The 22602-nt window shown below is 34.4% G+C and overlaps 14 non-coding genes across 14 annotated transcripts; all 14 read right to left on the reverse strand.

Moving 5' to 3' along the window:
* Nucleotides 1–1238: 1238 nt before the first annotated feature.
* On the reverse strand, nucleotides 1239–1324 carry TRNAR-UCU (transfer RNA arginine (anticodon UCU)). The gene is given in 2 exon segments: nucleotides 1239–1273; nucleotides 1288–1324. It is a non-coding gene; the product is annotated as a tRNA-Arg (tRNA).
* Nucleotides 1325–3609: 2285 nt separating this feature from the next.
* TRNAR-UCU (transfer RNA arginine (anticodon UCU)) lies at nucleotides 3610–3695 on the reverse strand. The gene is given in 2 exon segments: nucleotides 3610–3644; nucleotides 3659–3695. It is a non-coding gene; the product is annotated as a tRNA-Arg (tRNA).
* A 1337-nt stretch (nucleotides 3696–5032) lies between these two features.
* On the reverse strand, nucleotides 5033–5118 carry TRNAR-UCU (transfer RNA arginine (anticodon UCU)). The gene is given in 2 exon segments: nucleotides 5033–5067; nucleotides 5082–5118. It is a non-coding gene; the product is annotated as a tRNA-Arg (tRNA).
* Nucleotides 5119–5870: 752 nt separating this feature from the next.
* TRNAR-UCU (transfer RNA arginine (anticodon UCU)) lies at nucleotides 5871–5956 on the reverse strand. Its single transcript is given in 2 exon segments — nucleotides 5871–5905; nucleotides 5920–5956. It is a non-coding gene; the product is annotated as a tRNA-Arg (tRNA).
* Nucleotides 5957–8038: 2082 nt separating this feature from the next.
* Nucleotides 8039–8124, reverse strand: TRNAR-UCU (transfer RNA arginine (anticodon UCU)). Its single transcript is given in 2 exon segments — nucleotides 8039–8073; nucleotides 8088–8124. It is a non-coding gene; the product is annotated as a tRNA-Arg (tRNA).
* A 2459-nt stretch (nucleotides 8125–10583) lies between these two features.
* Nucleotides 10584–10670, reverse strand: TRNAR-UCU (transfer RNA arginine (anticodon UCU)). Its single transcript is given in 2 exon segments — nucleotides 10584–10619; nucleotides 10634–10670. It is a non-coding gene; the product is annotated as a tRNA-Arg (tRNA).
* A 765-nt stretch (nucleotides 10671–11435) lies between these two features.
* TRNAR-UCU (transfer RNA arginine (anticodon UCU)) lies at nucleotides 11436–11521 on the reverse strand. The gene is given in 2 exon segments: nucleotides 11436–11471; nucleotides 11485–11521. It is a non-coding gene; the product is annotated as a tRNA-Arg (tRNA).
* Nucleotides 11522–12287: 766 nt separating this feature from the next.
* On the reverse strand, nucleotides 12288–12374 carry TRNAR-UCU (transfer RNA arginine (anticodon UCU)). Its single transcript is given in 2 exon segments — nucleotides 12288–12323; nucleotides 12338–12374. It is a non-coding gene; the product is annotated as a tRNA-Arg (tRNA).
* A 754-nt stretch (nucleotides 12375–13128) lies between these two features.
* On the reverse strand, nucleotides 13129–13214 carry TRNAR-UCU (transfer RNA arginine (anticodon UCU)). The gene is given in 2 exon segments: nucleotides 13129–13163; nucleotides 13178–13214. It is a non-coding gene; the product is annotated as a tRNA-Arg (tRNA).
* A 2082-nt stretch (nucleotides 13215–15296) lies between these two features.
* TRNAR-UCU (transfer RNA arginine (anticodon UCU)) lies at nucleotides 15297–15382 on the reverse strand. Its single transcript is given in 2 exon segments — nucleotides 15297–15331; nucleotides 15346–15382. It is a non-coding gene; the product is annotated as a tRNA-Arg (tRNA).
* A 2459-nt stretch (nucleotides 15383–17841) lies between these two features.
* Nucleotides 17842–17928, reverse strand: TRNAR-UCU (transfer RNA arginine (anticodon UCU)). Its single transcript is given in 2 exon segments — nucleotides 17842–17877; nucleotides 17892–17928. It is a non-coding gene; the product is annotated as a tRNA-Arg (tRNA).
* A 766-nt stretch (nucleotides 17929–18694) lies between these two features.
* TRNAR-UCU (transfer RNA arginine (anticodon UCU)) lies at nucleotides 18695–18780 on the reverse strand. Its single transcript is given in 2 exon segments — nucleotides 18695–18730; nucleotides 18744–18780. It is a non-coding gene; the product is annotated as a tRNA-Arg (tRNA).
* A 760-nt stretch (nucleotides 18781–19540) lies between these two features.
* On the reverse strand, nucleotides 19541–19626 carry TRNAR-UCU (transfer RNA arginine (anticodon UCU)). Its single transcript is given in 2 exon segments — nucleotides 19541–19576; nucleotides 19590–19626. It is a non-coding gene; the product is annotated as a tRNA-Arg (tRNA).
* Nucleotides 19627–21238: 1612 nt separating this feature from the next.
* TRNAR-UCU (transfer RNA arginine (anticodon UCU)) lies at nucleotides 21239–21324 on the reverse strand. Its single transcript is given in 2 exon segments — nucleotides 21239–21274; nucleotides 21288–21324. It is a non-coding gene; the product is annotated as a tRNA-Arg (tRNA).
* Between the last annotated feature and the right edge of the window lie 1278 nt (nucleotides 21325–22602).

Here is a 22602-nt window from a genome sequence, read left to right on the forward strand (position 1 = left end):
ACAGACATGTTAAGTGGTCTTTGGTAGAAAGCTCTGTACTTTTTTTTTCTTAACTAATAAAAAGTTTCTGGAATTTGGGCAAGATGTGTCTGATTTGCACCTAACGATATGAGCTGACATCCATGGTTTAAGGGGAACAGCTCTTTGAGTCCTTTAATATAAATGGAGAATCAAAGTGTACTGTGATACATTAAGCTCAGTTTTCCATCATTATTAATTTAAATGTAATTGTTGGTAATATTTATTCAACTTTCTTAACTTCTTATTCTAAGATTCCTTCTGAATGCATCTAGTTAACCACCTATGTTAGAGATTTGTTAAGATTGTTTTTCATGTTGTAGTTGTAGTATTGAAGGAGTATTTCTTACAAAGGTTTGTCTGCTTTGTTAGCAAAACACAACTACTCTGGTGGGACTCGAACCCACAACCTTTGAATGCCTTCAATACACTAGAAGTCCAATGCGCTATCCATTGCGCCACAGAGCCTCATCTGCTTGTATCTAGAAGGTCATCGAAAAAAAATAGCTAGAGTGATACACAGTCAAAATGTAATATACTCTTTTACGCCACTGGCAATTAAAAGAAAAAAAAAAGATCTCTTTTTAAAAAAAATTCAAAGGTTATGCAGTGTTTTTGGATTGATCAGAAAATGGAAAATGTGTTAAATGTTTAAGCTGACAAAGATATTAAAACTGTCAAAAGTTTCTGAAGTGTTCTTTGGTGGACGAATCAGACATTTTGACTTCTTTTTATATGTTGAGATTTCCATTTAACAACATAAATTACAACATTTTCATCCCTTTCCTTTTCCTGGTACAACTTACTGCCAATAGTGACAAAAGAAGGCCATACAGACATGTTAAGTGGTCTTTGGTAGAAAGCTCTGTACTTTATTTTTCTTAACTAATAAAAAGTTTCTGGAATTTGGGCAAGATGTTTCTGATTTGCACCTAACGATATGAGCTGACATCCATGGTTTAAGGGGAACAGCTCTTTGAGTCCTTTAATATAAATGGAGAATCAAAGTGTACTGTGATACATTAAGCTCAGGTTTCCATCATTATTAATTTAAATGTAATTGTTGGTAATATTTATTCAACTTTCTTAACTTCTTATTCTAAGATCCCTTCTGAATGCATCTAGTTAACCACCTATGTTAGAGATTTGTTAAGATTGTTTTTCATGTTGTAGTTGTAGTATTGAAGGAGTATTTCTTACAAAGATTTGTCTGCAAAACACGACTCTGGTGGGACTCGAACCCACAACTTTTGAATGCCTTCAATACACTAGAAGTCAAATGCGCTATCCATTGCGCCACAGAGCCTCATCTGCTTGTATCTAGAAGGTCATCGAAAAAAAATAGCTAGAATGATACACAGTCAAAATGTAATATACCGTATATACTCGAGTATAAGCCGAGTTTTTCAGCCCATTTTTTGGGCTGAAAAACCCCAACTCGGCTTATACTCGAGTCAGAGTCTGTATTATGGCAATTTCCATTGCCATAATACAGACTGGGGGGAGAGGGGGGCTGGCAGAGCTGTACTTACCTTTCCTGCAGCTCCTGTCAGCTCTCTCCTCCTCCGCGCCGTCCGTTCAGCACATCGGTCAGCTCCCAGTGTAAGTCTCGCGAGAGCCGCGGCTCTCGCGAGACTTACACTGGGAGCTGACAGAGGGAGCTGCACAGACCGCGCGGAGGAGGAGAGAGCTGACAGGAGCTGCAGGAAAGGTAAGTACAGCTCTGCCAGCCCCCCTCTCCCCCCCACTGAACTGCCAATGACACTGGACCACCAGGGAAGGAGAGCCCCCCTCCCTGCCATATATCAAGCAGGGAGGGGGGACGAAAAAAATATATATAAATAAAATAAGAACTAAAATAATAAAAAAAAAATTAATAATAAAAAAAAGGGGTATAAGGACCACTATGGGAGGGGGGGGTATAAGGACCACTATGGGAGGGAGGGGGTGGGTTAAGGACCACTATGGGAGGGAGGGGGGTATAAGGACCGCTATGGGAGGGAGGGGGGGTATAAGGACCACTATGGGAGGGAGGGGGGGGGTAAGGACCACTATGGGAGGGAGGGGGGGGATAAGGACCACTATGGGAGGGAGGGGGGGTATAAGGACCACTATGGGAGGGAGGGGGGTATAAGGACCACTATGGGAGGGAGGGGGGGTATAAGGACCACTATGGGAGGGAGGGGGGGGGATAAGGACCACTATTGGAGGGAGGGGGGTATAAGGACCACTATGGGAGGGAGGGGGGGTATAAGGACCACTATGGGAGGGGGTGGGATAAGGACCACTATGGGAGGGAGGGGGGGTATAAGGACCACTATGGGAGGGAGGGGGTGGGATAAGGACCACTATGGGAGGGGAGGGGGAAGTAAGGACCACTAGGGGAGGGGAGGGTAAGGACCACTAGGGGAGGGTGAGTCAGGACCACTGGGGGGGGGAGTGAAGGAACACGGGGGTGGGGAGGTAAGGACCACTGAGGGAGGAGGAGGGGAAGTCAGGACATATGGGGGGGGGAGGGGGTGGCACAATTTTTTTTTTGCCTACGGCGGCAAATATCCTTGCACCGGCCCTGCACACACTGCATTCACACACTGCATTCATGCACACACACACTGCATTCATGCACACACACACTGCACTCATACACACACACGCTGCACTCATACACACACGCTGCACTCATACACACACACATACGCACACACTGCATTCATTATACACACACTGTAAATAAATATTCAATTAATATATTTTTTTTAGGATCTAATTTTATTTAGAAATTTACCAGTAGCTGCTGCATTTCCCACCCTAGTCTTATACTCGAGTCAATAAGTTTTCCCAGTTTTTTGGGATAAAATTAGGGGCCTCGGCTTATATTCGGGTCGGCTTATACTCGAGTATATACGGTACTCTTTTACGCCACTGGCAATTAAAAGAAAAAAAAAAGATCTCTTTTTAAAAAAAATTCAAAGGTTATGCAGTGTTTTTGGATTGATCAGAAAATGGAAAATGTGTTAAATGTTTAAGCTGACAAAGATATTAAAACTGTCAAAAGTTTCTGAAGTGTTCTTTGGTGGACGAATCAGAAATTTTGACTTCTTTTTATATGTTGAGATTTCCATTTAACAACATAAATTAAAACATTTTCATCCCTTTCCTTTTCCTGGTACAACTTACTGCCAATAGTGACAAAAGAAGGCCATACAGACATGTTAAGTGGTCTTTGGTAGAAAGCTCTGTACTTTATTTTTCTTAACTAATAAAAAGTTTCTGGAATTTGGGCAAGATGTTTCTGATTTGCACCTAACGATATGAGCTGACATCCATGGTTTAAGGGGAACAGCTCTTTGAGTCCTTTAATATAAATGGAGAATCAAAGTGTACTGTGATACATTAAGCTCAGGTTTCCATCATTATTAATTTAAATGTAATTGTTGGTAATATTTATTCAACTTTCTTAACTTCTTATTCTAAGATCCCTTCTGAATGCATCTAGTTAACCACCTATGTTAGAGATTTGTTAAGATTGTTTTTCATGTTGTAGTTGTAGTATTGAAGGAGTATTTCTTACAAAGATTTGTCTGCAAAACACAACTCTGGTGGGAATCGAACCCACAACTTTTGAATGCCTTCAATACACTAGAAGTCAAATGCGCTATCCATTGCGCCACAGAGCCTCATCTGCTTGTATCTAGAAGGTCATCGAAAACAAATAGCTAGAGTGATACACAGTCAAAATGTAATATACTCTTTTACGACACTGGCAATTAAAAGAAAAAAAAAAGATCTCTTTTTAAAAATAAAATTCAAAGGTTATGCAGTGTTTTTGGATTGATCAGAAAATGGAAAATGTGTTAAATGTTTAAGTTGACAAAGATATTAAAACTGTCAAAAGTTTCTGAAGTGTTCTTTGGTGGACGAATCAGACATTTTGACTTCTTTTTATATGTTGAGATTTCCATTTAACAACATAAATTACAACATTTTCATCCCTTTCCTTTTCCTGGTACAACTTACTGCCAATAGTGACAAAAGAAGGCCATACAGACATGTTAAGTGGTCTTTGGTAGAAAGCTCTGTACTTTATTTTTCTTAACTAATAAAAAGTTTCTGGAATTTGGGCAAGATGTTTCTGATTTGCACCTAACGATATGAGCTGACATCCATGGTTTAAGGGGAACAGCTCTTTGAGTCCTTTAATATAAATGGAGAATCAAAGTGTACTGTGATACATTAAGCTCAGGTTTCCATCATTATTAATTTAAATGTAATTGTTGGTAATATTTATTCAACTTTCTTAACTTCTTATTCTAAGATCCCTTCTGAATGCATCTAGTTAACCACCTATGTTAGAGATTTGTTAAGATTGTTTTTCATGTTGTAGTTGTAGTATTGAAGGAGTATTTCTTACAAAGGTTTGTCTGCTTTGTTAGCAAAACACAATTATGGTGGGACTCGAACCCACAACCTTTGAATTCTTTCAATACACTAGAAGTCCAATGCGCTATCCATTGCGCCACAGAGCCTCATCTGCTTGTATCTAATTTAAAAACATAAATTACAACATTTTCATCCCTTTCCTTTTCCTGGTACAACTTACTGCCAATAGTGACAAAAGAAGGCCATACAGACATGTTAAGTGGTCTTTGGTAGAAAGCTCTGTACTTTATTTTTCTTAACTAATAAAAAGTTTCTGGAATTTGGGCAAGATGTTTCTGATTTGCACCTAACGATATGAGCTGACATCCATGGTTTAAGGGGAACAGCTCTTTGAGTCCTTTAATATAAATGGAGAATCAAAGTGTACTGTGATACATTAAGCTCAGGTTTCCATCATTATTAATTTAAATGTAATTGTTGGTAATATTTATTCAACTTTCTTAACTTCTTATTCTAAGATCCCTTCTGAATGCATCTAGTTAACCACCTATGTTAGAGATTTGTTAAGATTGTTTTTCATGTTGTAGTTGTAGTATTGAAGGAGTATTTCTTACAAAGATTTGTCTGCAAAACACGACTCTGGTGGGACTCGAACCCACAACTTTTGAATGCCTTCAATACACTAGAAGTCAAATGCGCTATCCATTGCGCCACAGAGCCTCATCTGCTTGTATCTAGAAGGTCATCGAAAAAAAATAGCTAGAGTGATACACAGTCAAAATGTAATATACTCTTTTACGCCACTGGCAATTAAAAGAAAAAAAAAAGATCTCTTTTTAAAAAAAATTCAAAGGTTATGCAGTGTTTTTGGATTGATCAGAAAATTGAAAATGTGTTAAATGTTTAAGCTGACAAAGATATTAAAACTGTCAAAAGTTTCTGACGTGTTCTTTGGTGGACGAATCAGACATTTTGACTTCTTTTTATATGTTGAGATTTCCATTTAACAACATAAATTACAACATTTTCATCCCTTTCCTTTTCCTGGTACAACTTACTGCCAATAGTGACAAAAGAAGGCCATACAGACATGTTAAGTGGTCTTTGGTAGAAAGCTCTGTACTTTTTTTTTCTTAACTAATAAAAAGTTTCTGGAATTTGGGCAAGATGTTTCTGATTTGCACCTAACGATATGAGCTGACATCCATGGTTTAAGGGGAACAGCTCTTTGAGTCCTTTAATATAAATGGAGAATCAAAGTGTACTGTGATACATTAAGCTCAGGTTTCCATCATTATTAATTTAAATGTAATTGTTGGTAATATTTATTCAACTTTCTTAACTTCTTATTCTAAGATCCCTTCTGAATGCATCTAGTTAACCACCTATGTTAGAGATTTGTTAAGATTGTTTTTCATGTTGTAGTTGTAGTATTGAAGGAGTATTTCTTACAAAGATTTGTCTGCAAAACACGACTCTGGTGGGACTCGAACCCACAACTTTTGAATGCCTTCAATACACTAGAAGTCAAATGCGCTATCCATTGCGCCACAGAGCCTCATCTGCTTGTATCTAGAAGGTCATCGAAAAAAATAGCTAGAGTGATACACAGTCAAAATGTAATATACTCTTTTACGCCACTGGCAATTAAAAGAAAAAAAAAGATCTCTTTTTAAAAAAAATTCAAAGGTTATGCAGTGTTTTTGGATTGATCAGAAAATTGAAAATGTGTTAAATGTTTAAGTTGACAAAGATATTAAAACTGTCAAAAGTTTCTGAAGTGTTCTTTGGTGGACGAATCAGACATTTTGACTTCTTTTTATATGTTGAGATTTCCATTTAACAACATAAATTACAACATTTTCATCCCTTTCCTTTTCCTGGTACAACTTACTGCCAATAGTGACAAAAGAAGGCCATACAGACATGTTAAGTGGTCTTTGGTAGAAAGCTCTGTACTTTATTTTTCTTAACTAATAAAAAGTTTCTGGAATTTGGGCAAGATGTTTCTGATTTGCACCTAACGATATGAGCTGACATCCATGGTTTAAGGGGAACAGCTCTTTGAGTCCTTTAATATAAATGGAGAATCAAAGTGTACTGTGATACATTAAGCTCAGGTTTCCATCATTATTAATTTAAATGTAATTGTTGGTAATATTTATTCAACTTTCTTAACTTCTTATTCTAAGATCCCTTCTGAATGCATCTAGTTAACCACCTATGTTAGAGATTTGTTAAGATTGTTTTTCATGTTGTAGTTGTAGTATTGAAGGAGTATTTCTTACAAAGGTTTGTCTGCTTTGTTAGCAAAACACAATTATGGTGGGACTCGAACCCACAACCTTTGAATTCTTTCAATACACTAGAAGTCCAATGCGCTATCCATTGCGCCACAGAGCCTCATCTGCTTGTATCTAGAAGGTCATCGAAAAAAATAGCTAGAGTGATACACAGTCAAAATGTAATATACTCTTTTACGCCACTGGCAATTAAAAGAAAAAAAAAAGATCTCTTTTTAAAAAAAATTCAAAGGTTATGCAGTGTTTTTGGATTGATCAGAAAATTGAAAATGTGTTAAATGTTTAAGTTGACAAAGATATTAAAACTGTCAAAAGTTTCTGAAGTGTTCTTTGGTGGACGAATCAGACATTTTGACTTCTTTTTATATGTTGAGATTTCCATTTAACAACATAAATTACAACATTTTCATCCCTTTCCTTTTCCTGGTACAACTTACTGCCAATAGTGACAAAAGAAGATTTGCACCTAACGATATGAGCTGACATCCATGGTTTAAGGGGAACAGCTCTTTGAGTCCTTTAATATAAATGGAGAATCAAAGTGTACTGTGATACATTAAGCTCAGGTTTCCATCATTATTAATTTAAATGTAATTGTTGGTAATATTTATTCAACTTTCTTAACTTCTTATTCTAAGATCCCTTCTGAATGCATCTAGTTAACCACCTATGTTAGAGATTTGTTAAGATTGTTTTTCATGTTGTAGTTGTAGTATTGAAGGAGTATTTCTTACAAAGGTTTGTCTGCTTTGTTAGCAAAACACAATTATGGTGGGACTCGAACCCACAACCTTTGAATTCTTTCAATACACTAGAAGTCCAATGCGCTATCCATTGCGCCACAGAGCCTCATCTGCTTGTATCTAATTTAAAAACATAAATTACAACATTTTCATCCCTTTCCTTTTCCTGGTACAACTTACTGCCAATAGTGACAAAAGAAGGCCATACAGACATGTTAAGTGGTCTTTGGTAGAAAGCTCTGTACTTTATTTTTCTTAACTAATAAAAAGTTTCTGGAATTTGGGCAAGATGTTTCTGATTTGCACCTAACGATATGAGCTGACATCCATGGTTTAAGGGGAACAGCTCTTTGAGTCCTTTAATATAAATGGAGAATCAAAGTGTACTGTGATACATTAAGCTCAGGTTTCCATCATTATTAATTTAAATGTAATTGTTGGTAATATTTATTCAACTTTCTTAACTTCTTATTCTAAGATCCCTTCTGAATGCATCTAGTTAACCACCTATGTTAGAGATTTGTTAAGATTGTTTTTCATGTTGTAGTTGTAGTATTGAAGGAGTATTTCTTACAAAGATTTGTCTGCAAAACACGACTCTGGTGGGACTCGAACCCACAACTTTTGAATGCCTTCAATACACTAGAAGTCAAATGCGCTATCCATTGCGCCACAGAGCCTCATCTGCTTGTATCTAGAAGGTCATCGAAAAAAAATAGCTAGAGTGATACACAGTCAAAATGTAATATACTCTTTTACGCCACTGGCAATTAAAAGAAAAAAAAAAGATCTCTTTTTAAAAAAAATTCAAAGGTTATGCAGTGTTTTTGGATTGATCAGAAAATTGAAAATGTGTTAAATGTTTAAGCTGACAAAGATATTAAAACTGTCAAAAGTTTCTGAAGTGTTCTTTGGTGGACGAATCAGACATTTTGACTTCTTTTTATATGTTGAGATTTCCATTTAACAACATAAATTACAACATTTTCATCCCTTTCCTTTTCCTGGTACAACTTACTGCCAATAGTGACAAAAGAAGGCCATACAGACATGTTAAGTGGTCTTTGGTAGAAAGCTCTGTACTTTATTTTTCTTAACTAATAAAAAGTTTCTGGAATTTGGGCAAGATGTTTCTGATTTGCACCTAACGATATGAGCTGACATCCATGGTTTAAGGGGAACAGCTCTTTGAGTCCTTTAATATAAATGGAGAATCAAAGTGTACTGTGATACATTAAGCTCAGGTTTCCATCATTATTAATTTAAATGTAATTGTTGGTAATATTTATTCAACTTTCTTAACTTCTTATTCTAAGATCCATTCTGAATGCATCTAGTTAACCACCTATGTTAGAGATTTGTTAAGATTGTTTTTCATGTTGTAGTTGTAGTATTGAAGGAGTATTTCTTACAAAGGTTTGACTGCTTTGTTAGCAAAACACAACGACTCTGTTGGGACTCGAACCCACAACCTTTGAATGCCTTCAATACACTAGAAGTCCAATGCGCTATCCATTGCGCCACAGAGCCTCATCTGCTTGTATATAGAAGGTCAACGAAAAAAAATAGCTAGAGCGATAAACAGTCAAAATTTAATATACTCTTTTACGCCACTGGCAATTAAAAAAAAAGATCTCTTTTTAAAAAAAATTCAAAGGTTATGCAGTGTTTTTGGATTGATCAGAAAATGGAAAATGTGTTAAATGTTTAAGCTGACAAAGATATTAAAACTGTCAAAAGTTTCTGAAGTGTTCTTTGGTGGACAAATCAGAAATTTTGACTTCTTTTTATATGTTGAGATTTCCATTTAACAACATAAATTACAACATTTTCATCCCTTTCCTTTTCCTGGTACAACTTACTGCCAATAGTGACAAAAGAAGGCCATACAGACATGTTAAGTGGTCTTTGGTAGAAAGCTCTGTACTTTTTTTTTCTTAACTAATAAAAAGTTTCTGGAATTTGGGCAAGATGTTTCTGATTTGCACCTAACGATATGAGCTGACATCCATGGTTTAAGGGGAACAGCTCTTTGAGTCCTTTAATATAAATGGAGAATCAAAGTGTACTGTGATACATTAAGCTCAGGTTTCCATCATTATTAATTTAAATGTAATTGTTGGTAATATTTATTCAACTTTCTTAACTTCTTATTCTAAGATCCCTTCTGAATGCATCTAGTTAACCACCTATGTTATAGATTTGTTAAGATTGTTTTTCATGTTGTAGTTGTAGTATTGAAGGAGTATTTCTTACAAAGGTTTGTCTGCTTTGTTAGCAAAACACGACGACTCTGGTGGGACTCGAACCCACAACTTTTGAATGCCTTCAATACACAAGAAGTCCAATGCGCTATCCATTGCGCCACAGAGCCTCATCTGCTTGTATATAGAAGGTCAACGAAAAAAAATAGCTAGAGCGATAAACAGTCAAAATGTAATATACTCTTTTACGCCACTGGCAATTAAAAAAAAAAAAAAAAGATCTCTTTTTAAAAAAAATTCAAAGGTTATGCAGTGTTTTTGGATTGATCAGAAAATGGAAAATGTGTTAAATGTTTAAGCTGACAAAGATATTAAAACTGTCAAAAGTTTCTGAAGTGTTCTTTGGTGGACGAATCAGAAATTTTGACTTCTTTTTATATGTTGAGATTTCCATTTAACAACATAAATTACAACATTTTCATCCCTTTCCTTTTCCTGGTACAACTTACTGCCAATAGTGACAAAAGAAGGCCATACAGACATGTTAAGTGGTCTTTGGTAGAAAGCTCTGTACTTTTTTTTTCTTAACTAATAAAAAGTTTCTGGAATTTGGGCAAGATGTTTCTGATTTGCACCTAACGATATGAGATGACATCCATGGTTTAAGGGGAACAGCTCTTTGAGTCCTTTAATATAAATGGAGAATCAAAGTGTAATGTGATACATTAAGCTCAGGTTTCCATCATTATTAATTTAAATGTAATTGTTGGTAATATTTATTCAACTTTCTTAACTTCTTATTCTAAGATCCATTCTGAATGCATCTAGTTAACCACCTATGTTAGAGATTTGTTAAGATTGTTTTTCATGTTGTAGTTGTAGTATTGAAGGAGTATTTCTTACAAAGCTTTGACTGCTTTGTTAGCAAAACACAACGACTCTGGTGGGACTCGAACCCACAACCTTTGAATGCCTTCAATACACTAAGAAGTCCAATGCGCTATCCATTGCGCCACAGAGCCTCATCTGCTTTTATATAGAAGGTCAACGAAAAAAAATAGCTAGAGCGATAAACAGTCAAAATGTAAGATACTCTTTTACGCCACTGGCAATTAAAAAAAAAAAAAAAGATCTCTTTTTAAAAAAAAATTCAAAGGTTATGCAGTGTTTTTGGATTGATCAGAAAATGGAAAATGTGTTAAATGTTTAAGCTGACAAAGATATTAAAACTGTCAAAAGTTTCTGAAGTGTTCTTTGGTGGACGAATCAGAAATTTTGACTTCTTTTTATATGTTGAGATTTCCATTTAACAACATAAATTACAACATTTTCATCCCTTTCCTTTTCCTGGTACAACTTACTGCCAATAGTGACAAAAGAAGGCCATACAGACATGTTAAGTGGTCTTTGGTAGAAAGCTCTGTACTTTTTTTTTCTTAACTAATAAAAAGTTTCTGGAATTTGGGCAAGATGTTTCTGATTTGCACCTAACGATATGAGCTGACATCCATGGTTTAAGGGGAACAGCTCTTTGAGTCCTTTAATATAAATGGAGAATCAAAGTGTACTGTGATACATTAAGCTCAGGTTTCCATCATTATTAATTTAAATGTAATTGTTGGTAATATTTATTCAACTTTCTTAACTTCTTATTCTAAGATCCCTTCTGAATGCATCTAGTTAACCACCTATGTTATAGATTTGTTAAGATTGTTTTTCATGTTGTAGTTGTAGTATTGAAGGAGTATTTCTAACAAAGGTTTGTCTGCTTTGTTAGCAAAACACAACGACTCTGGTGGGACTCGAACCCACAACCTTTGAATGCCTTCAATACACAAGAAGTCCAATGCGCTATCCATTGCGCCACAGAGCCTCATCTGCTTGTATATAGAAGGTCAACGAAAAAAAATAGCTAGAGCGATAAACAGTCAAAATGTAATATACTCTTTTACGCCACTGGCAATTAAAAAAAAAAAAAAAAAGATCTCTTTTTAAAAAAAATTCAAAGGTTATGCAGTGTTTTTGGATTGATCAGAAAATGGAAAATGTGTTAAATGTTTAAGCTGACAAAGATATTAAAACTGTCAAAAGTTTCTGAAGTGTTCTTTGGTGGACGAATCAGAAATTTTGACTTCTTTTTATATGTTGAGATTTCCATTTAACAACATAAATTACAACATTTTCATCCCTTTCCTTTTCCTGGTACAACTTACTGCCAATAGTGACAAAAGAAGGCCATACAGACATGTTAAGTGGTCTTTGGTAGAAAGCTCTGTACTTTTTTTTTCTTAACTAATAAAAAGTTTCTGGAATTTGGGCAAGATGTTTCTGATTTGCACCTAACGATATGAGATGACATCCATGGTTTAAGGGGAACAGCTCTTTGAGTCCTTTAATATAAATGGAGAATCAAAGTGTAATGTGATACATTAAGCTCAGGTTTCCATCATTATTAATTTAAATGTAATTGTTGGTAATATTTATTCAACTTTCTTAACTTCTTATTCTAAGATCCATTCTGAATGCATCTAGTTAACCACCTATGTTAGAGATTTGTTAAGATTGTTTTTCATGTTGTAGTTGTAGTATTGAAGGAGTATTTCTTACAAAGCTTTGACTGCTTTGTTAGCAAAACACAACGACTCTGGTGGGACTCGAACCCACAACCTTTGAATGCCTTCAATACACTAAGAAGTCCAATGCGCTATCCATTGCGCCACAGAGCCTCATCTGCTTTTATATAGAAGGTCAACGAAAAAAAATAGCTAGAGCGATAAACAGTCAAAATGTAAGATACTCTTTTACGCCACTGGCAATTAAAAAAAAAAAAAAAAGATCTCTTTTTAAAAAAAAATTCAAAGGTTATGCAGTGTTTTTGGATTGATCAGAAAATGGAAAATGTGTTAAATGTTTAAGCTGACAAAGATATTAAAACTGTCAAAAGTTTCTGAAGTGTTCTTTGGTGGACGAATCAGAAATTTTGACTTCTTTTTATATGTTGAGATTTCCATTTAACAACATAAATTACAACATTTTCATCCCTTTCCTTTTCCTGGTACAACTTACTGCCAATAGTGACAAAAGAAGGCCATACAGACATGTTAAGTGGTCTTTGGTAGAAAGCTCTGTACTTTTTTTTTCTTAACTAATAAAAAGTTTCTGGAATTTGGGCAAGATGTTTCTGATTTGCACCTAACGATATGAGCTGACATCCATGGTTTAAGGGGAACAGCTCTTTGAGTCCTTTAATATAAATGGAGAATCAAAGTGTACTGTGATACATTAAGCTCAGGTTTCCATCATTATTAATTTAAATGTAATTGTTGGTAATATTTATTCAACTTTCTTAACTTCTTATTCTAAGATCCCTTCTGAATGCATCTAGTTAACCACCTATGTTAGAGATTTGTTAAGATTGTTTTTCATGTTGTAGTTGTAGTATTGAAGGAGTATTTCTTACAAAGATTTGTCTGCAAAACACGACTCTGGTGGGACTCGAACCCACAACTTTTGAATGCCTTCAATACACTAGAAGTCAAATGCGCTATCCATTGCGCCACAGAGCCTCATCTGCTTGTATCTAGAAGGTCATCGAAAAAAATAGCTAGAGTGATACACAGTCAAAATGTAATATACTCTTTTACGCCACTGGCAATTAAAAGAAAAAAAAAGATCTCTTTTTAAAAAAAATTCAAAGGTTATGCAGTGTTTTTGGATTGATCAGAAAATTGAAAATGTGTTAAATGTTTAAGTTGACAAAGATATTAAAACTGTCAAAAGTTTCTGAAGTGTTCTTTGGTGGACGAATCAGACATTTTGACTTCTTTTTATATGTTGAGATTTCCATTTAACAACATAAATTACAACATTTTCATCCCTTTCCTTTTCCTGGTACAACTTACTGCCAATAGTGACAAAAGAAGGCCATACAGACATGTTAAGTGGTCTTTGGTAGAAAGCTCTGTACTTTATTTTTCTTAACTAATAAAAAGTTTCTGGAATTTGGGCAAGATGTTTCTGATTTGCACCTAACGATATGAGCTGACATCCATGGTTTAAGGGGAACAGCTCTTTGAGTCCTTTAATATAAATGGAGAATCAAAGTGTACTGTGATACATTAAGCTCAGGTTTCCATCATTATTAATTTAAATGTAATTGTTGGTAATATTTATTCAACTTTCTTAACTTCTTATTCTAAGATCCCTTCTGAATGCATCTAGTTAACCACCTATGTTAGAGATTTGTTAAGATTGTTTTTCATGTTGTAGTTGTAGTATTGAAGGAGTATTTCTTACAAAGGTTTGTCTGCTTTGTTAGCAAAACACAATTATGGTGGGACTCGAACCCACAACCTTTGAATTCTTTCAATACACTAGAAGTCCAATGCGCTATCCATTGCGCCACAGAGCCTCATCTGCTTGTATCTAGAAGGTCATCGAAAAAAATAGCTAGAGTGATACACAGTCAAAATGTAATATACTCTTTTACGCCACTGGCAATTAAAAGAAAAAAAAAAGATCTCTTTTTAAAAAAAATTCAAAGGTTATGCAGTGTTTTTGGATTGATCAGAAAATTGAAAATGTGTTAAATGTTTAAGTTGACAAAGATATTAAAACTGTCAAAAGTTTCTGAAGTGTTCTTTGGTGGACGAATCAGACATTTTGACTTCTTTTTATATGTTGAGATTTCCATTTAACAACATAAATTACAACATTTTCATCCCTTTCCTTTTCCTGGTACAACTTACTGCCAATAGTGACAAAAGAAGATTTGCACCTAACGATATGAGCTGACATCCATGGTTTAAGGGGAACAGCTCTTTGAGTCCTTTAATATAAATGGAGAATCAAAGTGTACTGTGATACATTAAGCTCAGGTTTCCATCATTATTAATTTAAATGTAATTGTTGGTAATATTTATTCAACTTTCTTAACTTCTTATTCTAAGATCCCTTCTGAATGCATCTAGTTAACCACCTATGTTAGAGATTTGTTAAGATTGTTTTTCATGTTGTAGTTGTAGTATTGAAGGAGTATTTCTTACAAAGGTTTGTCTGCTTTGTTAGCAAAACACAATTATGGTGGGACTCGCACCCACAACCTTTGAATTCTTTCAATACACTAGAAGTCCAATGCGCTATCCATTGCGCCACAGAGCCTCATCTGCTTGTATCTAATTTAAAAACATAAATTACAACATTTTCATCCCTTTCCTTTTCCTGGTACAACTTACTGCCAATAGTGACAAAAGAAGGCCATACAGACATGTTAAGTGGTCTTTGGTAGAAAGCTCTGTACTTTATTTTTCTTAACTAATAAAAAGTTTCTGGAATTTGGGCAAGATGTTTCTGATTTGCACCTAACGATATGAGCTGACATCCATGGTTTAAGGGGAACAGCTCTTTGAGTCCTTTAATATAAATGGAGAATCAAAGTGTACTGTGATACATTAAGCTCAGGTTTCCATCATTATTAATTTAAATGTAATTGTTGGTAATATTTATTCAACTTTCTTAACTTCTTATTCTAAGATCCCTTCTGAATGCATCTAGTTAACCACCTATGTTAGAGATTTGTTAAGATTGTTTTTCATGTTGTAGTTGTAGTATTGAAGGAGTATTTCTTACAAAGATTTGTCTGCAAAACACGACTCTGGTGGGACTCGAACCCACAACTTTTGAATGCCTTCAATACACTAGAAGTCAAATGCGCTATCCATTGCGCCACAGAGCCTCATCTGCTTGTATCTAGAAGGTCATCGAAAAAAAATAGCTAGAGTGATACACAGTCAAAATGTAATATACTCTTTTACGCCACTGGCAATTAAAAGAAAAAAAAAAGATCTCTTTTTAAAAAAAATTCAAAGGTTATGCAGTGTTTTTGGATTGATCAGAAAATTGAAAATGTGTTAAATGTTTAAGCTGACAAAGATATTAAAACTGTCAAAAGTTTCTGAAGTGTTCTTTGGTGGACGAATCAGACATTTTGACTTCTTTTTATATGTTGAGATTTCCATTTAACAACATAAATTACAACATTTTCATCCCTTTCCTTTTCCTGGTACAACTTACTGCCAATAGTGACAAAAGAAGGCCATACAGACATGTTAAGTGGTCTTTGGTAGAAAGCTCTGTACTTTATTTTTCTTAACTAATAAAAAGTTTCTGGAATTTGGGCAAGATGTTTCTGATTTGCACCTAACGATATGAGCTGACATCCATGGTTTAAGGGGAACAGCTCTTTGAGTCCTTTAATATAAATGGAGAATCAAAGTGTACTGTGATACATTAAGCTCAGGTTTCCATCATTATTAATTTAAATGTAATTGTTGGTAATATTTATTCAACTTTCTTAACTTCTTATTCTAAGATCCATTCTGAATGCATCTAGTTAACCACCTATGTTAGAGATTTGTTAAGATTGTTTTTCATGTTGTAGTTGTAGTATTGAAGGAGTATTTCTTACAAAGGTTTGACTGCTTTGTTAGCAAAACACAACGACTCTGTTGGGACTCGAACCCACAACCTTTGAATGCCTTCAATACACTAGAAGTCCAATGCGCTATCCATTGCGCCACAGAGCCTCATCTGCTTGTATATAGAAGGTCAACGAAAAAAAATAGCTAGAGCGATAAACAGTCAAAATTTAATATACTCTTTTACGCCACTGGCAATTAAAAAAAAAGATCTCTTTTTAAAAAAAATTCAAAGGTTATGCAGTGTTTTTGGATTGATCAGAAAATGGAAAATGTGTTAAATGTTTAAGCTGACAAAGATATTAAAACTGTCAAAAGTTTCTGAAGTGTTCTTTGGTGGACAAATCAGAAATTTTGACTTCTTTTTATATGTTGAGATTTCCATTTAACAACATAAATTACAACATTTTCATCCCTTTCCTTTTCCTGGTACAACTTACTGCCAATAGTGACAAAAGAAGGCCATACAGACATGTTAAGTGGTCTTTGGTAGAAAGCTCTGTACTTTATTTTTCTTAACTAATAAAAAGTTTCTGGAATTTGGGCAAGATGTTTCTGATTTGCACCTAACGATATGAGCTGACATCCATGGTTTAAGGGGAACAGCTCTTTGAGTCCTTTAATATAAATGGAGAATCAAAGTGTACTGTGATACATTAAGCTCAGGTTTCCATCATTATTAATTTAAATGTAATTGTTGGTAATATTTATTCAACTTTCTTAACTTCTTATTCTAAGATCCCTTCTGAATGCATCTAGTTAACCACCTATGTTATAGATTTGTTAAGATTGTTTTTCATGTTGTAGTTGTAGTATTGAAGGAGTATTTCTTACAAAGGTTTGTCTGCTTTGTTAGCAAAACACGACGACTCTGGTGGGACTCGAACCCACAACTTTTGAATGCCTTCAATACACAAGAAGTCCAATGCGCTATCCATTGCGCCACAGAGCCTCATCTGCTTGTATATAGAAGGTCAACGAAAAAAAATAGCTAGAGCGATAAACAGTCAAAATGTAATATACTCTTTTACGCCACTGGCAATTAAAAAAAAAAAAAAAAGATCTCTTTTTAAAAAAAATTCAAAGGTTATGCAGTGTTTTTGGATTGATCAGAAAATGGAAAATGTGTTAAATGTTTAAGCTGACAAAGATATTAAAACTGTCAAAAGTTTCTGAAGTGTTCTTTGGTGGACGAATCAGAAATTTTGACTTCTTTTTATATGTTGAGATTTCCATTTAACAACATAAATTACAACATTTTCATCCCTTTCCTTTTCCTGGTACAACTTACTGCCAATAGTGACAAAAGAAGGCCATACAGACATGTTAAGTGGTCTTTGGTAGAAAGCTCTGTACTTTTTTTTTCTTAACTAATAAAAAGTTTCTGGAATTTGGGCAAGATGTTTCTGATTTGCACCTAACGATATGAGATGACATCCATGGTTTAAGGGGAACAGCTCTTTGAGTCCTTTAATATAAATGGAGAATCAAAGTGTAATGTGATACATTAAGCTCAGGTTTCCATCATTATTAATTTAAATGTAATTGTTGGTAATATTTATTCAACTTTCTTAACTTCTTATTCTAAGATCCATTCTGAATGCATCTAGTTAACCACCTATGTTAGAGATTTGTTAAGATTGTTTTTCATGTTGTAGTTGTAGTATTGAAGGAGTATTTCTTACAAATCTTTGACTGCTTTGTTAGCAAAACACAACGACTCTGGTGGGACTCGAACCCACAACCTTTGAATGCCTTCAATACACTAAGAAGTCCAATGCGCTATCCATTGCGCCACAGAGCCTCATCTGCTTTTATATAGAAGGTCAACGAAAAAAAATAGCTAGAGCGATAAACAGTCAAAATGTAAGATACTCTTTTACGCCACTGGCAATTAAAAAAAAAAAAAAAAGATCTCTTTTTAAAAAAAAATTCAAAGGTTATGCAGTGTTTTTGGATTGATCAGAAAATGGAAAATGTGTTAAATGTTTAAGCTGACAAAGATATTAAAACTGTCAAAAGTTTCTGAAGTGTTCTTTGGTGGACGAATCAGAAATTTTGACTTCTTTTTATATGTTGAGATTTCCATTTAACAACATAAATTACAACATTTTCATCCCTTTCCTTTTCCTGGTACAACTTACTGCCAATAGTGACAAAAGAAGGCCATACAGACATGTTAAGTGGTCTTTGGTAGAAAGCTCTGTACTTTTTTTTTCTTAACTAATAAAAAGTTTCTGGAATTTGGGCAAGATGTTTCTGATTTGCACCTAACGATATGAGCTGACATCCATGGTTTAAGGGGAACAGCTCTTTGAGTCCTTTAATATAAATGGAGAATCAAAGTGTACTGTGATACATTAAGCTCAGGTTTCCATCATTATTAATTTAAATGTAATTGTTGGTAATATTTATTCAACTTTCTTAACTTCTTATTCTAAGATCCCTTCTGAATGCATCTAGTTAACCACCTATGTTATAGATTTGTTAAGATTGTTTTTCATGTTGTAGTTGTAGTATTGAAGGAGTATTTCTAACAAAGGTTTGTCTGCTTTGTTAGCAAAACACAACGACTCTGGTGGGACTCGAACCCACAACCTTTGAATGCCTTCAATACACAAGAAGTCCAATGCGCTATCCATTGCGCCACAGAGCCTCATCTGCTTGTATATAGAAGGTCAACGAAAAAAAATAGCTAGAGCGATAAACAGTCAAAATGTAATATACTCTTTTACGCCACTGGCAATTAAAAAAAAAAAAATCTCTTTTTAAAAAAAATTCAAAGGTTATGCAGTGTTTTTGGATTGATCAGAAAATGGAAAATGTGTTAAATGTTTAAGCTGACAAAGATATTAAAACTGTCAAAAGTTTCTGAAGTGTTCTTTGGTGGACGAATCAGAAATTTTGACTTCTTTTTATATGTTGAGATTTCCATTTAACAACATAAATTAAAACATTTTCATCCCTTTCCTTTTCCTGGTACAACTTACTGCCAATAGTGACAAAAGAAGGCCATACAGACATGTTAAGTGGTCTTTGGTAGAAAGCTCTGTACTTTTTTTTTCTTAACTAATAAAAAGTTTCTGGAATTTGGGCAAGATGTTTCTGATTTGCACCTAACGATATGAGCTGACATCCATGGTTTAAGGGGAACAGCTCTTTGAGTCCTTTAATATAAATAGAGAATCAAAGTGTAATGTGATACATTAAGCTCAGGTTTCCATCATTATTAATTTAAATGTAATTGTTGGTAATATTTATTCAACTTTCTTAACTTCTTATTCTAAGATCCATTCTGAATGCATCTAGTTAACTACCTATGTTAGAGATTTGTTAAGATTGTTTTTCATGTTGTAGTTGTAGTATTGAAGGAGTATTTCTTACAAAGGTTTGACTGCTTTGTTAGCAAAACACAACGACTCTGGTGGGACTCGAACCCACAACCTTTGAATGCCTTCAATACACTAGAAGTCCAATGCGCTATCCATTGCGCCACGGAGCCTCATCTGCTTGTATATAGAAGGTCAACGAAAAAAAATAGCTAGAGCGATAAACAGTCAAAATGTAATATACTCTTTTACGCCACTGGCAATTAAAAAAAAAAAAAGATCTCTTTTTAAAAAAAATTCAAAGGTTATGCAGTGTTTTTGGATTGATCAGAAAATGGAAAATGTGTTAAATGTTTAAGCTGACAAAGATATTAAAACTGTCAAAAGTTTCTGAAGTGTTCTTTGGTGGACAAATCAGAAATTTTGACTTCTTTTTATATGTTGAGATTTCCATTTAACAACATAAATTACAACATTTTCATCCCTTTCCTTTTCCTGGTACAACTTACTGCCAATAGTGACAAAAGAAGGCCATACAGACATGTTAAGTGGTCTTTGGTAGAAAGCTCTGTACTTTATTTTTCTTAACTAATAAAAAGTTTCTGGAATTTGGGCAAGATGTGTCTGATTTGCACCTAACGATATGAGCTGACATCCATGGTTTAAGGGGAACAGCTCTTTGAGTCCTTTAATATAAATGGAGAATCAAATTGTACTGTGATACATTAAGCTCAGGTTTCCATCATTATTAATTTAAATGTAATTGTTGGTAATATTTATTCAACTTTCTTAACTTCTTATTCTAAGATTCCTTCTGAATGCATCTAGTTAACCACCTATGTTAGAGATTTGTTAAGATTGTTTTTCATGTTGTAGTTGTAGTATTGAAGGAGTATTTCTTACAAAGGTTTATCTGCTTTGTTAGCAAAACACAACTACTCTGGTGGGACTCGAACCCACAACCTTTGAATGCCTTCAATACACTAGAAGTCCAATGCGCTATCCATTGCGCCACAGAGCCTCATCTGCTTGTATCTAGAAGGTCATCGAAAAAAAAATAGCTAGAGTGATACACAGTCAAAATGTAATATACTCTTTTACGCCACTGGCAATTAAAAGAAAAAAAAAAGATCTCTTTTTAAAAAAATTCAAAGGTTATGCAGTGTTTTTGGATTGATCAGAAAATGGAAAATGTGTTAAATGTTTAAGCTGACAAAGATATTAAAACTGTCAAAAGTTTCTGAAGTGTTCTTTGGTGGACGAATCAGACATTTTGACTTCTTTTTATATGTTGAGATTTCCATTTAACAACATAAATTACAACATTTTCATCCCTTTCCTTTTCCTGGTACAACTTACTGCCAATAGTGACAAAAGAAGGCCATACAGACATGTTAAGTGGTCTTTGGTAGAAAGCTCTGTACTTTATTTTTCTTAACTAATAAAAAGTTTCTGGAATTTGGGCAAGATGTTTCTGATTTGCACCTAACGATATGAGCTGACATCCATGGTTTAAGGGGAACAGCTCTTTGAGTCCTTTAATATAAATGGAGAATCAAAGTGTACTGTGATACATTAAGCTCAGGTTTCCATCATTATTAATTTAAATGTAATTGTTGGTAATATTTATTCAACTTTCTTAACTTCTTATTCTAAGATCCCTTCTGAATGCATCTAGTTAAACACCTATGTTAGAGATTTGTTAAGATTGTTTTTCATGTTGTAGTTGTAGTATTGAAGGAGTATTTCTTACAAAGGTTTGACTGCTTTGTTAGCAAAACACAACGACTCTGGTGGGACTCGAACCCACAACCTTTGAATGCCTTCAATACACTAGAAGTCCAATGCGCTATCCATTGCGCCACAGAGCCTCATCGGCTTGTATCTCGAAGGTCATCGAAAACAAATAGCTAGAGTGATACACAGTCAAAATGTAATATACTCTTTTACGCCACTGGCAATTAAAAGAAAAAAAAAAGATCTATTTTTAAAAAAAAATTAAAAGGTTATGCAGTGTTTTTGGATTGATCAGAAAATGGAAAATGTGTTAAATGTTTAAGCTGACAAAGATATTAAAACTGTCAAAAGTTTCTGAAGTGTTCTTTGGTGGACGAATCAGAAATTTTGACTTCTTTTTATATGTTGAGATTTCCATTTAACAACATAAATTACAACATTTTCATCCCTTTCCTTTTCCTGGTACAACTTACTGCCAATAGTGACAAAAGAAGGCCATACAGACATGTTAAGTGGTCTTTGGTAGAAAGCTCTGTACTTTTTTTTTCTTAACTAATAAAAAGTTTCTGGAATTTGGGCAAGATGTTTCTGATTTGCACCTAACGATATGAGATGACATCCATGGTTTAAGGGGAACAGCTCTTTGAGTCCTTTAATATAAATGGAGAATCAAAGTGTAATGTGATACATTAAGCTCAGGTTTCCATCATTATTAATTTAAATGTAATTGTTGGTAACATTTATTCAACTTTCTTAACTTCTTATTCTAAGATCCCTTCTGAATGCATCTAGTTAACCACCTATGTTAGAGATTTGTTAAGATTGTTTTTCATGTTGTAGTTGTAGTATTGAAGGAGTATTTCTTACAAAGCTTCAGAGCCTCATCTGCTTTTATATAGAAGGTCAACGAAAAAAAATAGCTAGAGCGATAAACAGTCAAAATGTAAGATACTCTTTTACGCCACTGGCAATTAAAAAAAAAAAAAAAAGATCTCTTTTTAAAAAAAAATTCAAAGGTTATGCAGTGTTTTTGGATTGATCAGAAAATGGAAAATGTGTTAAATGTTTAAGCTGACAAAGATATTAAAACTGTCAAAAGTTTCTGAAGTGTTCTTTGGTGGACGAATCAGAAATTTTGACTTCTTTTTATATGTTGAGATTTCCATTTAACAACATAAATTACAACATTTTCATCCCTTTCCTTTTCCTGGTACAACTTACTGCCAATAGTGACAAAAGAAGGCCATACAGACATGTTAAGTGGTCTTTGGTAGAAAGCTCTGTACTTTTTTTTTCTTAACTAATAAAAAGTTTCTGGAATTTGGGCAAGATGTTTCTGATTTGCACCTAACGATATGAGCTGACATCCATGGTTTAAGGGGAACAGCTCTTTGAGTCCTTTAATATAAATA

The sequence above is a fragment of the Pelobates fuscus genome, chromosome 4 (assembly GCF_036172605.1).
Source record: "Pelobates fuscus isolate aPelFus1 chromosome 4, aPelFus1.pri, whole genome shotgun sequence".
Lineage (NCBI taxonomy): Eukaryota > Metazoa > Chordata > Amphibia > Anura > Pelobatidae > Pelobates > Pelobates fuscus.